Raw genomic sequence first — 16,868 nt, forward strand, 5'->3', positions numbered from 1 at the left:
AGGAGGGACGGGTCCTTGGAGAGGGACATCATGCTTGGGAGGGTTGAGGGACAACGCAGGAGGGGACGACCCTCTTTGAGATGGATTGATTCGGTGACTGGGGTAATCGGGATGGGTGTGTCAGAGGCTGTGCGGTTGGTGCAGGATAGAGCAGGGTTTAGGGCTGTTGTGCATAGGGTCGCTATGAGTTGGAAACGACTCGAGGGCACATAACAACAACAACAACAACATAGCTTTAATGTAGAGATTTTTTTGTTGAGTGGGAGATTGTATTAGATAATTTCCAATTCCCATCCAAATCATAAATATTGTAATGTTATAGTCTCAGAAATTGTCGAAAAATTCTTAAAATGCATTATTCAGGAGAAAAGTAGCTTGTTAAACTTTTTTTAAGGCCTAATCACTGATTAACCTAACTTCGTACATTTTGACAGAATGGAGACAGTTGTTTATTCATATTACTGTGCAGTGGCCACAATTATCTATGGTAAACAAAAATATGATGACACAGCCTTAAGGAATTTTATAAATTTATGCAAGATTTATTATCAACAAAGAAAGTTCTAAAATGTCTACAATTTTTGGAATTTAATGTGGAACCAAGAACTCTAATTTAGGGTTGTTTTGGTGGTGCAGGCTTTTTTTTGTTACCTTTTTCTGACTAAAACTATTGTTTTCTTCACTCTGGAATTAGACTGAGAAAGTAATTTGGCTGAATAAGTGATTTCACAGGATTATTTTATAAAGAAAACTATAACATTGGATTGGTGACTATCTCTTTAATTGCGCTTTTTTGAGATTTGTTACTTTACTAAATCTTTTCAAATAACCAAAGATGGGATTAAATTTACTGCTTTTTTGATGACAGGCCTTTCAGAATCAATAGATGTAAATATAAAGAATGTTAAAATGGTGTAAAGCTGACCATACATTGATTATCAGAAAGAAATGGGTATTATATCCTTTGTTACAGAATTTGTAAGCTTACTTTAGTAATTTAGACAAAGTAAGTAGCAGCCAGGAAATTAAAAGGCACATTGTCATGGGAAAGTCTGCTGTTAGGGACCTCTCCAAAGTACTGAAGAGCAATGGTGTCTCTCTGGAGACTAAGGTGTGTCAGATACAGGACATGGTCTTCGCAATCACTTGTTATGCATCAGAGAGTTGGACAATGACCAAGGAATATTGAAGGAGAATTGTTGACTTTGAGCTGTGGTGCTGGAGAAGTGTATTGAGAGTACCATGCACTGCTAGGAAAACAAACAGATTTGTCCTGGAAAGGGTTAAACTGGGTCGCTCCTTGGAGGCAAGGATTCTGAGGCTCCGTCTAACACACTTTGGACATGTTGTAAGGAGAGACCAACCGGTCCTTGGAGAGGGACATCATGCTTGGGAGGGTGAAGGGATAGCACAGGAGGGGAAGACCCTCTTTGAGATGGATTGATTCAGTGACTGGGATAATCGGGATGGGAGTGTCAGAGAGGGTGCGATTGGCACAGGACAGAGCAGAGTTTAGGGCTGTTGTACATAGGGCTGCTATGAGTCACAAGCGACTCGACTGCACATAACAGCAAACAACGACAAAGTAGAGAACTGTAGGGCTTGCATCTGTGGTTAAAAGATAAGCAACAGAAAACATGACGTCCTCATCCTGAAAATATGATAATTTTAAAAAATCTAAGTATTTCTCAATTTTCCTTGATTACTCAATTAAAATGAAACAAAATGAAGTAATATCAACAATTTTTAAATCATTATTTTACATTTACAATACTAGAATTTGTCTTTGTCTCTCACATGCACTAAATTTATTTAGTTCCCTCCCTATTCTCTCACTTTTCCTCTTTCACTTTCTTGATCTATAGTCTTCCTCCACTATCTACTTGATGAAAGCACTCTCACATGGACTTACAGGCATGCATGCTTGTTCCCCATCAATCAAGATGTTGCTTATTGGTCCAGTAGTAAAAATTTTTGTTTCCTGACATTTAAATGCTATTTATATTGAAGGCTGTATTTTTTGATCATCTGCAACAGGTGTTTCAAGTCCTCCTCACCATCGACAAGCAAGGTTGAATCATCTACGTAACAGAGGTTATTGGAGCATCTTCTCTGATCTTGATGCCACATTCTTCTCCACAGATCCAGTCTAGCTTCTCACACAATGTGCTTAGCATGAAGACTAAAATAATATGGAGAAAGAGTGAAACTCTGACACACCCCTTTCTTAATTTTAAACCACATAATGTTCCCTTGCTCTGTTCAGAAAACAGCATCTTTGTCTAGGTATAGCTTTCACTTGAGCAAAATTAAGTTCTCTGGGATTCCCATTCTTCTAAATGTCAAAGAATCTTGTTATGATCCACACAATAAAATATCATTGCATAGTTAATAAAGCATAAACTGACATTATCCTGGTATTCTTTGCTTTCAGCCAGGATCTATCTGACATCAGCAATGACATCCCTGGTGCCATGATCTCTTCTAAATCCTGCTTAAACTTCTGGAAGTTCACTATATATAGCTGTTTTTTTCAGCAGTATTTTACTTGCATGAGATATCAAGGACACGTCAATAGTTTCACATTCTGTTGGAACCCCTTTACCAGGAATGGGAACAAATTATAGACTTCTTCCGATATGATGGCCAGAAAGCTGTCCCCCAAATTTCATGGCACAAATTGATGTATGCAAACAAATGTTGCATCTGTTAAACAAATTACTTGGTATCCCATTGATTCCTGGGACCTTATTTTTTGCATATGCTTTCAGTTCAGCTTCATTTTCCTCTTCATTACCACTGGCTTCTCCTTATATGATTGTTGTTGTTGTTATGTGCTGTCGAGTCGCTTGCAACTCATAGTGACCCTATGTACAACAGCCCTAAACCCTGCTCTATCTTGGGCCAATTGCACTACCTCTGAATCACCCATCCTGATACCCCAGTCACTGAACCAACGCATCCCGTAGACAGTCTTCCCCTCCTGCACCGTCCCTCCACCCTCCCAAGCATGATGTCCCTCTCCAAGAACCAGTCCCTCCTTACAACATGTCCAAAGTATGTTAGATGAAGTCTCAGAATCCTTGCCTCCAGGGAGCAGCCAGATTAACCCTTTCCAGGATGAATCTGTTTGTTTTCCTAGCAGTCCATGATACACTCAATACTCTTCTCCAGCACCACAGCTCAAAGGCATCAATTCTCCTTCTATACTCCCTAGTCATTGTCCAACTCTCTGACATATAACAAGTGATTGCAAAGACCATGGCCTGTATCAGACGTACCTTAGTCTCCAGAGAGACACCATTGCTCTTCAGTACTTTGGAGAGGTCCCTAATAGCAGACTTTCCTGTGGCAATACATCTTTTAATTTCCTGGCTGCTGGTGCCAAGAGTGTTGACTGTGGAGCCAAGCAAACTGAAGCTGTGAACAATCTCAATCTCTTCACCATCCATCCTGATGCTGCCAATTGGTCTAGTGGTGAGAATCTTTGTCTTCTTGATATTGAGCCTCAACCCATATTGGAGGCTGCAGTCCTTGACCCTCTGCAGCAAGCATTTCAGGGCCTCCTCAGTTTCAGCAAGCAGGGTTGTGTCATCTACAAAACACAGATTGTTGATAGATCTTCCTGATGCCTCACTTCTACTCATAAAGCACAGCCTCCCGGATAATCTGCTCTGGAAATAGGTAGAAAAGGTATGGAGACAGGACACATCCCTGGCATACACTCTTCCCAATTTTTAACCATGCAGTGTTTCCTTGCTCTGTTCTGATGACTGCCTTTTGGTCCAAGTATAGGTTTTACATTAGCACTATCAAATGTTCTGGGATTCCCATTTTTCTCAGAGTCAGCCATATTACATTATGATCCGCACAGTCAAACACCTTTGCATAATCAATGAAGCACAGATAGACATTTTTCTGGTATTCCCTGTTTTCAGCTAAGATCCATCTAACATTAGCTACAATACCCATAGTATCACGACCCTTTCTAAAGCCAGCCTGAACTTCTGGCAGTCTCAGCTGATGTGCTGTTCCAGTAATTTTTGGATAATCTTCAGTAGAACTTGCTTATATGGTATGTACTTCTTGAATTTTTTCAGTGTCAGTTATATTAGTTACAGTGACTTTGTGTATTCTTTCCATCTTCTTTTGATACTTCCTTGGTCATTCAATACATAACTCCTGATATCTTTCAATATTGTGAGCTGAGGATTAAGTTTACTTTTTCAGTTCTCTCAGCTTGAGAAATGCAGGTAGATTTCTTCACTCTTTATTCTCCAATTCTAGCTCTTGCACATTTATTTCACTGTCATATTTTATTTTGTCTTCTTGAGGTGCCCTTTGAAATCTTCTGCTCATCTCTCTTACTTTCTCATCTTTTCTATTTGTTTTAGTTTATCAATACTCTAATGCAATTTTCAGAGTCTCTCATGACACCTATTTGTTTTGGTTTGTTTTTGTTTTTTACTTTTTCCTCTGTCATCGTAGTGATCGTTTGGTCTCTTCATGGATAATATCCTTACTGTCATTCCCAATTCATCTAGTTTTCAACGTTTCAAACCTTTTCTTAAGATGATTATGAGATTCAGGTTCAATATATTAAAGATCATATTTTGATACTCTTGGACTTGATTTCATTTTCTTTACCCTCAATTTGAACTTGCACACGGGTAATTGATGGTCTGACCCACAATCTCCACTGGTCTAGTTTTGACTGCTGATATTGAGCTTCTCCAGTGATTCCCTCCACAGTAATCAGTATGACTCCTGTGCAGTTCATCAGGTGAGATCGTGTGTAAAGTTGCCATTTGTGTTTTTAAAAAAGGTATTTGCAATGAATAAATCATTAAAAATACAAAATTTGATCATTCTAACTTAGTCCTCATTTCTGTCGCCAAGTACATACTTTTCAACTTTTCAGTATTCCTTTTTTATTGTTTCTAACTTTTAAATTCCAGTTGCCAATTATCATTAATGTATCTTGTTTACACATTTGATCAATTACAGAATGCCAAATTTTGTAAAATTTTTCAACTTCTTCCTCTTTGGCTCTAGATATAGGAGCATATATTTGAATAGTAATCATATTAATAAGTCTTCCTTGTATGCGTATGAATAATCACTTACAACATTGTATTCAGGATGTTGTTGTTGTTGTTATGTGCCATTGAGTCATCTGCGACTTACAGTGACCCTGTTTACAACAGCTTCAAAGCCTGCCCTGTCCTGAGTCAAACTCACTCTCTCCATTGCCCAACCCACTGTTTCAGTCCATTCCATCCAGAGTCTTCCTCTCCTCCACTGTCTCTTCACCCTTCTGAGCATGATATCCTTCTCCAAGGATCAGTCCTTCCTGGACACATGTCCAAAGTATGTGAGACAGAGCTTCAACATCCTAGCCTCTAAGGACAAATTTGGTTTCATTCTCTCCATGACAGACCAATTTGCTTTCTTGGCTTTATTGACCTGGTATGTTCAAGAGTCTTTTCCAGCACCACAACTCAAAAGGAATCAATTTTTCTTCTGTAATTTCTTAATCATTGTCCAGTTCTCTGATGCATAGCAAGTAATTGTGAAGACCATGGGATGCATCTGGTGAACCTTAGTCTCTACACTGATATTGTTGCTTATCAGTATTCTGGAAAAGTCCCCGACAGAAAATTTACCTAATTCGTCTTTCAATGTCTTGACTGCTGGTACCATGAGTGTTGATTATATAGCCTAGGTGTTACCAATGGGTCCAGTGGTTCTACATGACCAACTGACTGGAAGAGATCCATATTTAATCCCATTTTTTAAAAAGTTGATCCAACCGAATGTGGAAATTATCATAAAATATCATTCATGTCACATGCAAGCAAAATTCTGCTGAAGATCATCTAAAAATGACTGAAGCAGTACATTGACAGAGAACTACCACATATGCAAGCTTGGTTTAGAAGAGGTAGAGGCACTAGACACATCATTGCCAATGTCAGATGGATCTTGGCAGAAAGCAAATGGTACCAGAGTGATATCGATGTATTTCATTGACTATGCAAAGGCATTTGACTATGTGGATCACAACAAATTGTGGCTAACCATGAGGGCAATGGGAATACCAGGACACTTGATTGCACTATACTATACTTGGACCAGTAAGCAGTCATCAGAACAGAGCAAAGAAGCACTGCATGGTTCAAAATTGGGAAGGGCTTATGTCATAGGTGTGTCCTATGTCCATACCTATCACTCTATATGCAGAACAGATCATTCGGGAGGTTGGGGTTTATGAAGAGGAATGTGGCATCAGGGTTTGAGGAAGCCTCCTCAACAACCTACATTATGCCGGTGTACTGCAGGATAGAATCTGACATTTACATTTTCACTATGAATGCAACACCATTCTTCTTCTGTTTTGTTCTGTTGGATTTCTCTCTCTCTCTTTCTCCCTCTCTCTTTCTTTCTCTCTTTCTCCAACAAAGTACACAATGTGATAATCTGATTCAAAGTGGCCAAAGCTGGTCCATCTCATCTCACTAATGTCTAGACAGCTGATGCTTTAATTCACTCTTCATAATATCTTGGTTTTGAATGTTCAGGATTCTTGCTTCTATGCTACAATTTGTAAACGATGTTTGTCACTACTTTTCCTCCCTTTTACTGTTTTCCAACCTGGACCTTACTTCTAATACTATAACTGTCTGCTTTCCTCTACTGTTCATAGGGTTTTCAGAGGCTTGTTATTTAAGAAGAGGATTGTCAATTCTGCCTCCTACTTTGTCTTAATCTGGGAGCTCTACCAAAACCTGTCAACTCCGGGTAATCCTTGCAGGATTTGACACCCCAGTGGCAAGGTTTTCAGCATCACAGCAATCCTCAAATTACCTTAGTACCATAAACTTACAGACAAGTGTTCTATCAATTAGCACAATATACAACAAACTGATAATTTAATTTCTACTTTTAATTTTGGAGACTGGGTGAAGCAGCTGGACTTTGTAAAATGGGCTCTCTTGTTTTGATTAAGGGTCAATGTGCAATGTTTGGGTTTTTGTTTTGTTTTGTTTTGGCTTTGGGTTTTTTTTTTAATTTAGGTTGTTTATTTTTCATTTCAATGAACATCTACAGAGATTTTGGGATTCCATTCATTCATTGTTGCACCCTTCTCCCTGCACAAACCCCTCCCCCTCCCCCCCATTTGCTCCTCTCCTTGAAAAGCAAAATAAAAACTCCCTCATTGGTACACAATACCCCCCGCACCTCCCCAAACCCCACCCCCCACCCCCAAATATAATCCACTCTGCAACCCTCATTGCATACTCCTACGATAAAAATAATGCCCTAAAATATAATACTTTTAGACTATTCTCTCCCCCATAGACTTCAATGCTTTGGGGTTTTTTAAAGTCTCTTGTTTAGAGTCAACACGACCGCCTAGAGGGCCCTTGGATTTAAAAGTTGGGCCTGAGGAATTATATTTTGATCCCTTGTTACTATATTTTGGAAGAACATTCTTCTAAGTCATACAGCACTTTGCTACTAATTCGCTGTGCTGAGGTAATCTGGGTTTGTTGTGACACTGAACCTTGTGCCATTGGGGTCTTAAATGCCATAATGGCTACCCATTGTGGACATGTTTGGTGGAGCTCCCAGTTTAAGACAGGTTTGGAAGCAGGAGTGCCATCCACTTCCTAAACCACATGCCTCTGGAAACTCTATGAACTTGGAGAAACAATAGTTATACAAAGGCCTCAGGTCTTTTTATCATAGGGTCATGAAGAGTCATGTGCAACTTGACAGCAATTAACACCAAACAACAATAGCAAATTAGGCTTCACACCAGGTCCAAGGCCCAAAGAATCAAGGGACTGTCAATAACAATGTTATTATTAATAATAATGTTATTAATAATAACTGTTAATAACAATGGCCCACACACCGGATTCTAATTGGCTTATGCAAGAGGTTGTTAACCCAGAAATAACTGTTAAATAAAAAAGATCCACCTTGCAGATCCCAACTGCTTCAAACAAATATCTCCTAGGCCCCAACCAACTGTTAATCAAATAAAAATGATCTACCTTCTGGATCCCAACTTTTCAGTTCCAGCCTGGCCTCTAAGCAAATAACATCCTATGGACTGCCAAAAGAACAAAAAATATGTCTTGGAGAAAGTGCAGTCAGAGTGCTTCTTGGAGGCAAAGATGATTGGAGAGGGACTTGATTCTTAGAAAGGTTGAGGACTGACAAAAGAAAAGAAGACCCTCCACCAGGTGGATTGACACAGTGACTGCCACACTAGACTAGTGTGCCAGGAAGTGTGAGGACGGCACAGGATAGGACAGAGTTCAGATCTACTGTTCATAGAGTCACTATGGTTTGAACTTGATGGCACCTCACAACAACACACCTACTCTCTCTCTCTCTCTCTCTTTCTCATTCTTGCATTTCATATGTTGCTGTCTCTGTGAAACCAGCTCATAAATGAACTATCCAGCATGTTTTCGGGAGACTGTAAAACTGCATGGGATGAGAGTGCCCTTCGTCCTCCCACAGAGCCATGGGTGGGTTCCAATTAACAGAGAATAAGTCTTTGACTTAGCAGCACAATTCCCTAGACACTAAATCCTGCGGATTTTCTTTGTTACATGTATGTTAACAAGAAAATATTTACCAATATAACCTATACTCTCTGCAAAGAGTATTGCATTTTCTTTGCGTATAAACCCACATACTGATGTGGTTAAACCCTATCAAAATTAATCTAAATTGCTTAAGTGGAGAAACCAAAGCAACAAAACCAATATAATATTTCCCCAATTGGCCCAAAATATTTCATTACTTATTATATAAAATTTTAAAAAGAGAGAGAAAAATTTTTAGGAAACACAATTTTTAGTTCTCAGTGATGGGTTCTAGACTTTTATGCTTGCCAATGCAGTTTGCAATCTAATATTAATGTGTTTCATGTAGAGATACATATCTAACCCCTGGAGTCAGCTCAATTAAATCTTAGCATGAGCTAATTCCTGCCTATTGTCATGTTCCCCCCTACTGCTATGATTGATTTTGACCCAGTTATATTTTGAATAGATAATTTGATTACTTTTGTAATTCAATAAACACATATGAAAAAATAATTGAATGACAATTCTCCATTGAAAACAGTACTTCTCATAAGCATTTAATGTCTTAGCTCCAACTGCAAGGTCTAAAACCTAGTGTGGTTATCAATCATCTGAGTTTTCATCTGTGAAAAAAGTTAAGCTTTCATTCCTTTCATAAATGAGTTTCTGTTTAAATAATAATTCACTGAAAATAATATGAAACTTGCCCAGCGGCCATTACATGTGAGGGATTATTTTGTAATTTTAATCTTAAACTTTAAAATTTTCTTTACAAAGCTGTATAAAATAAAATATAATTATTTGATTATATTTTCATTTGTTTTAATTATATTTTTAAAAATCTTACCCTACATTGTAAGATTATCTTTCTTATATCAGTTATGATACATTTAGAACATTCAGATTTGGGATAAATACTGTCTCCTTTATTGACTTCCTCATACCTTTTAAGAAAAAATATATAAAATTTTATTTTTAGTCCAAATTAAGCAAAACTGTTTATTTCACATCATTGAAATCTACCAACAATATCATTGTGTCTGACATCAGATTTTAAGTATGTTTTGTCTCAAAATATACTTCTTGAAAAATGTTTCAGTTATAAGATCTGCATCTGGTTATGAATTCATTAGATTCTAACAAATGTCTTTGCAGAGATTTTAAGAGTAATTATCCAAATCTCTGTTTCAGATGAGTTGGTTATGATTAAGTGCTTATTCTTTGTAACTAATGTTCTTAGATATGGTATATGTAGTATAACAGAAATGCCTAAAATATACTTTAATTGCTATAATGTGAAAATTTATTATTTTATTACTGCAATATCAACATAGACTAGCATATTAATCTAGTTTCAAATACTATTGTTAAATGTTAGATTTAACATTTGTAAGCAAACATTTTTTAATTAACTAGGAAGTAGGAGTTACATTGTACAGTGATGCTATGCTAATTGATACTTAGCATTTACCATGAACATTCACCAAACTAAATAAGACTAACTTTTTATAATACTGTATATTACTTTTCAGAAACAATCACAAGTGTGGCTCTTTTCAAGTGTCCAGGGTTCATTGCAATCATTACTACATTGATGAATAAGTGATAGCTAGATGACTGAATGAATGAATGTTCTACTTACTTAAAACTCCTAAAAGAAGATATTACAGGCACAACACAAAATATCATCCAAGGAATAACAAATATGCAATCCTTTCATCAATCACTACCTAAGAGAGATTGAATATAACTTTTGTTCAAAGTTATGCAAAACTATTTTCTGAATCCATGATCCCTTCTAATAATATATTTACAGAAATTATTGAGTTTATGAGTTTTTTGGTAGTTCCTGACTCTCTTTCAAATAGTGGAAAAACAAATACATTATTATAATAACACTAAAGATTAGACTCAAAGGCTCTTTAAACATCTTTGTACTTAAGAAAAATTTTAAAATAGTTTTTTGTGTTTTTAATAAACAACATTTTGATAATGATAAGCTAAAGTGTTTTGGTTTGTTTTTTTATTCCCCCTGAAGGGAAATCTCTCAAGGTTTGTATTAGTAGACATATTCAAAAACTGAACCACAGACAGACTGTATAAGTTATGGATAGGATTATATTTGTTGTGATGTAGAAGGGTTTCAAGACTTTTGTTCATAGGGTCACTATGAGTGGTGCTCGACTTGAAGGCAATCAACAACAACATAGAGTCAGAACTGACTCATAGGATACCTTTAGTGGGTTTTCAAAGGCAGTGGGTCATGTGCCAGGTTTGTATTCTCTCTCTCCAAACCTATTCAAATTGTATGCTGAGGAAATTATCTGAGAAGTTGGACTCTATGAAGACGAGTGTGGTAGGAGGGAAATTCATCAATGACCTGCATTATGCAGATGACACAGCCTTGCTTGCTGAAAGTGAGGAAGACTTAAAACACTTGGTGCAGAAGATAAAGGAATGTAAGCTTCAGTACAGATTGTATCTCAATATCAAGAAAACAAAGATTCTTACCACTGGCCTGATAGGCAACATCATGATAAATAGAGAGGAGATTGAAATTGTCAGCAGCTTCATCTTGCTTCGATACACAATTAACAGCCTTGGTACCAGTTGTCAGGAAATAAGAAGACGCATTTTACTGGGAAAATCTACAGTTAGAGACCTTTCAAAATTATTACGAAGTAATGATATCAGTTTGAGAACTAAGATGTGTCTGATTCAGGCCATAGTCTTTCTGATAACTTCCTATGCATGTGATAGCTTGATGATGAATAAGGAAGACAGATGAAGAATTGATGTCTTTGAGCTGTGGCGCTGGAGAAGAGAACTGAACATTCCACGGAATTCCAAAAGAACAAATAAATGTGTCTTGGAGAGGGTACAGCTGGAATGCTCTTTGGAGGTAAGAATTATGAGATTTTGCCTCACATACTTTGGCCACGTTGCTAGGAGAGGCTATTCCTTGGATGATGCTGGGGAGGGTAGAGGGTTGGGAAATTAGAGAAAGTTCTTCCCCAGCTGAATTGACACAATGACTGCTGCAGTGGGTTCTTGTGTGTTGGGAAATGTGAGGATAGTACAGGATAGAACAGGGTTCAGATATTTTGCTTATAGGTTCACTATGACTCATACTTGGCTCCACAGCACCTAACAACAACAACAACAACAAATCACACAGGAGGCAATTGTCCATCTTTCTCACAAGAAACAGCTGATTTATCCATACTGTGTAGCTTTGGCTTGGAAGCAAACTTGTAAAAGGAAAATTTACTTCCAGGAAAGCATGTACCACCAGGATCCCGGGATGGGGGTAGGAGCAGCTGACAGGAGAACAGTCTACTGAGCATATGCGGGAAGTAATTAACTATTCTATTTTTACACAAACAACCTCCAATACAAGGTTAGGTTAAAGTATGCACATACTGACAGCATATGTAGTTGAAGGAGAAACAATTGTATGCTATTTCTTTGCAAGTTTTGGAGGTATGGATAGGAACAAGAGTGGGGCAGGTCATTTTTACTAAGAAAAGAATTAGAAAAACAAGTCTAAGATGAACTCAGCTAGCTCAGCTTAAATGTAGCCATTTTGAGACATTTTGTGGTAAGGAACTGCACTACAATCCCAAAGGCACATGATTCAAAACGACCACCTGCTCCACTGGAGAAAGATGGGCAATCTCCTCTCTTATGATTTACTATCTCTGAAAACCCACTGGACGGTCAGTTTTGGTTGTATTCAGACTTAAGGCACAGGACAACAACAATGACAACTCTCAGACATAAATATCAAAGAAAATATCCAGGAAGAATATGCTGATATATCTGTTCATATGATTATGTACCTATGAAAAATTTCAATAAAATTTTAAAAAACTATATATTTATGACAAATTCAGTGTGCAAGATCACAATTTGTTCTCAAAAAGTGAAAAGAAGACAACTATTAAATAAGAAAATGCACATAAATCTCAGAATCAGATTTTGTCAGGTTCAATCAATGACCTAAAACAAGCTACAGTATCATTTTTACTTTTAAATTGGCTCAGTGCTTCCCCATTGCAGATCTTCAAAGGACAATCTTCTGTATTGCAAATGATGTCTCTGAGGCTGGTGACACTTCTCTCTCTTTTGTTGATATAAGTCAGTCTCTTGCTATCACCATAGACAAAAAAAAAGGAAAGAAAGAAAAATAAATATTGGTGAGTCATCATGACACCCTTGCATCCACTGAGTTGATTCTTGCTCAAAGAAACCTTCCATCAGGTTTCTGGAGTTGCAAATGTTTATGGAAGGAGATTGCTCATCTTTCTCCCTCAGAGAAGCTGCTTTGGCTAGCAGCCCTGTGATGCCAAAGCTCCATTGTTATGATCCAATCCAGTAACTGAATTTTTTAAAAAATTAATAAACTGAAATTGAAGGAAAACAATTTTTCAAACATAAAATCTGTAGGGTCAACTGTGAATCAGTCTCGAGTCAACAGTGCAGAAGAACAACAACAGCAGCATATTACTTGGAGGAAGAGAAGAAATACTTGAAGTTATAATGGCAGAGAATGTCTAAGAATTACAGACATCACAACAAAGATTTAAAAGGTCCAAGAATATAAAGTAGAGTAAATTTCAACATGTCTTCACCTAAGCACATTACAGCCAAACTACAGGGAAAAAAGGCAAAAAGAACAATTTATTTTTAAAAAAACAGAAGAAAAAAAATTTTAAAAGTCTTAAATTGGAACAAATAAATGAATTAAGATAGTCTTTTAGATACAACTAATAAGATACAAGAAAAAGTTGTTCAATATTTAAACAATTCAAAGAAAAATATTAAAAATTGGAATCAAATATTTAGCCAAAAAAATCTTTACAGTGTAGAATATTTTCTTAGACACCAAAAATTAAAAAAAAAATCTATAGCCCCAAAATTAAAAAAAAAATACTAGCTAGCATTAGTATCATGAAAGACATCTTAAAATATTATTTTCCTCAGTCAGAAAGAAAATAATATAGGTAAAAAATGCCAATATAAATAAATAAACAAACAAAATCAGAGCAATAATAAATAACAGAAAACATTTTCTTACCCTTAACTAGTGAGTTTTAGTAGACTAATCCATTAGGAGTTGCAATGTTAAGTCAAAGGCCATGCCTTTTTGGGAATTCAAATCCTCCAGTAGCACTGTGAGGGAAAGATGAGAAATTTCTACCAATGTGATTCACTTCATTGGACAACCAATGAAATTATGAATCTGTTCTCACCTGACAGCAATGAGTAGGAGTTTCATCCAGAGGTAAATAAACACAAAGAAAGAGATCCTAAAACCAGAAAATATAGCTGTCTAGAAAAACAACAGTATCAAGGTATTGAGTTTCTATAACATGTTATTGTTGTATACCACTGATTTGGAACAAACTTCTAGCTGACCTTCCAGCAGCAAGTTTGTAGAGGAGGTAAATCATATGGAAGGAGATTGTTCGTCTTCTCTCATTGAAGTGACTGGTAGCTTCGAATACAGATAAGTGAAATTAATAACAACAAGGTTGTACAGCATGAGAGAGATTTAAGACTATATGCATTACATGTACGGCAATATGTTGTTTTCAGGTGCTGTTGAGTCAATTATGAATCACAGTGACCCTAAAAACAACAGAGCTGAGCTCTGTTCTCTCCAGTGCCATCTTCAAAATCTCTGACATACTTTAGCCCAATTGTTGCGGTCACTGTGTCCAATTCCACTGGCTGATGGTGTCTCTTTCTTTCTCTAACTCTCCGTCTTTCCAAGCATGATGACCAGATCAAAGGAAAACGTTCTACTAAAGACATGCCTAAAGTGTATGACACAGAGTGTTGCGATCTTTGCATCCATTTATATTTTCACCAAGACATATCTGTACTTTTGGCAGTCGATGAGGTATTCAGTACTCTTCTTCAACATCACAGCTCAGAGACATCAATTCTTCTAACACCCTTATTCATTGTTCAGCTTTCAGATACATAGCAGGTGAGTAAAAAGACAATGATCTGAATTAGGCACACTTCCTCAAATGGATGTTGTAGCTCCTCAGTACTTTAGAAAGGTCCTAACTACAGACTTTCCTATGCAATACATCTGATCCCCTAACTGCTGGAACCAGTGGGTTGATTGTGGTTACAAGCAAGCTGAATTTGCTCACAGTTTCAATTTTTGAAAAGGTAATATAATACTATTGAAAACTGAACTTAGAACAGCACTCTTCTTAATAACATAGAGATTTTTAAAAAGACTTGCAATAGACAGTTTAATAGGTATATACATATGTTGTTGTTGTTAAGTGCCAGTCGAGTAGTTTGCGACTCACAGCGACCCTCTGTACAACAGCCTAAAACCCTGCTCTATCCTGTGCCAATCACATTGCCTCTGACACACCCATCCAAGGCGGACCTAAAAAATCCACACCACAAAATCTGATGACATGCTCAAATATTAAAGTACAAAAATATAACAAAAAATTTTTAACAAATAATTCAATAGAAAATAATAGATAATCATTTCAACAAATGAAGCTGAAATAATTAGATATCCATATGCAAAAATTGAATAGACCATGTATTTTTCAAAGCTCTTGCATCAAAAAGAATCAGAAATCTTACATTCCTCTTGTAAAATTCCCATGTCTTTCTTTATATAGATACTAAATTTTAACCAAAAAATCTGATAACTTGTTATTGCAATCAGATTTAAGACACCTAAGACCTTTCAGTATTCAGTTGTTATTTTTTTTCCCCTCTATTTATACAAAAGAAAGCGCTAGTGGCCTAGTGGCAAGAAGCTGTGCAGCAATCCCAATGGCACATGGTTCAAGGCCACCTGCTATTCGCATGGGAGAAGGATGGACAATCTCCTCCTGGGTAATTTACTGTCTCTGAAAACCTGCCAGAGGGTCAGCCTTGGGTCAGTTCCAAGTCAACTATACACAACACTTATACAAAATTCCCTCAATATTAAAATTCTGCTTATTATTTGTACTTTTCATTTCTTCTGTCATACTTTATATTTTCCTTAAAAAATATTAGGGTTCTATCTCTTTATTTCAGTTGGTAGAGATATAATACACAAAGTTAAAAGAAGACAAATTCACCATCTTTCCTCTTTTTCTACTCTACTCATACTGAAATTTTATTTACCTTATTAAGAAAGCTGCAACTAAGTTTTCAAGGGTGAAAATTCTATCTTAAAGAACTATTATTGCTATAGGAGTAACAATATCACTTTAAAGACTAACAAATGCCTGATTCAGGCCATGATCTCTCAAACATTTTCTATAACTCTGTGAGCTGGACAATGAACTAGAATAATAGAAGAAGAAGAATTGATACCTTTGAGTTGTCTTGGAGAAGATCACTTAATATCCCACGGACTGCCAAAAGAACAAGCAAAACTTTGGAAAAGTGAAGCCAGAGTGCTCCTTGGAAGCAAGGATGCTGAAATTTCATCACACACACTTTGGAGTGGATGAAGAAGGATCCTTGGACAGGGATATATATATATCATGCTTGGATAGGTGGAAGGCCAGCAAAGGAGCAGGAGACCTTCAATGAGAGAGAATGACATGTGATGCAGCAATGGGCTCATGTGTATCAGAAATGAGGAGGATGGCAAGTCATAGGACACGGTTCAGATCTGTTGTTAATTGTGTGGCTATGGGTAGTACTCCATTCAACATCCCCCAATAATAACAAAAGGAAGATAGACATCAGGGAATGTACAAAGCAGTTATTTTAGCTGAAAAGTTTAAGCAATCTGTAGTTTAACTCATTCAGACAAATGCCATGATACCTTTTTAATTCCATAATTCATTTACAATTGTAATTTTGAAAATTTTACCTACATACTAAGGAAGAAATGCCCCATTATTCATAGGAGTGATTGTTATTTTCTTGCTCTGTTTATAACAGAATCTTGCATACACAGATTTATGTGGGCAGTATATTTTATAAACATATGTATCTGTAAACCCAGGCAACTCTCTTGTTCTAAATAACAGTAGAATTGAGAATTTTAGTAATCTCATCATAAATCCTTCCTACTGTTGGACATCTAATGTTAGTATTAAATTTGAAGTCTTATTCATAAGGAATATATAATGAGATCTACTTTCTCCTCACCAGTATATATAAACAGTTTAAACCAAAATGCAGAAATATACCCAGAATTATTGTTTTCCTAAGATGTAGTTGTTCAATTTTATTTAGACAAGATCTTGAATTTATTATGTATTATTA

This window comes from Elephantulus edwardii, unplaced genomic scaffold (assembly GCF_000299155.1).
Source record: "Elephantulus edwardii isolate Elephantulus edwardi_28Jun2011 unplaced genomic scaffold, EleEdw1.0 scaffold00300, whole genome shotgun sequence".
In the NCBI taxonomy this organism is placed as follows: Eukaryota; Metazoa; Chordata; class Mammalia; order Macroscelidea; family Macroscelididae; genus Elephantulus; species Elephantulus edwardii.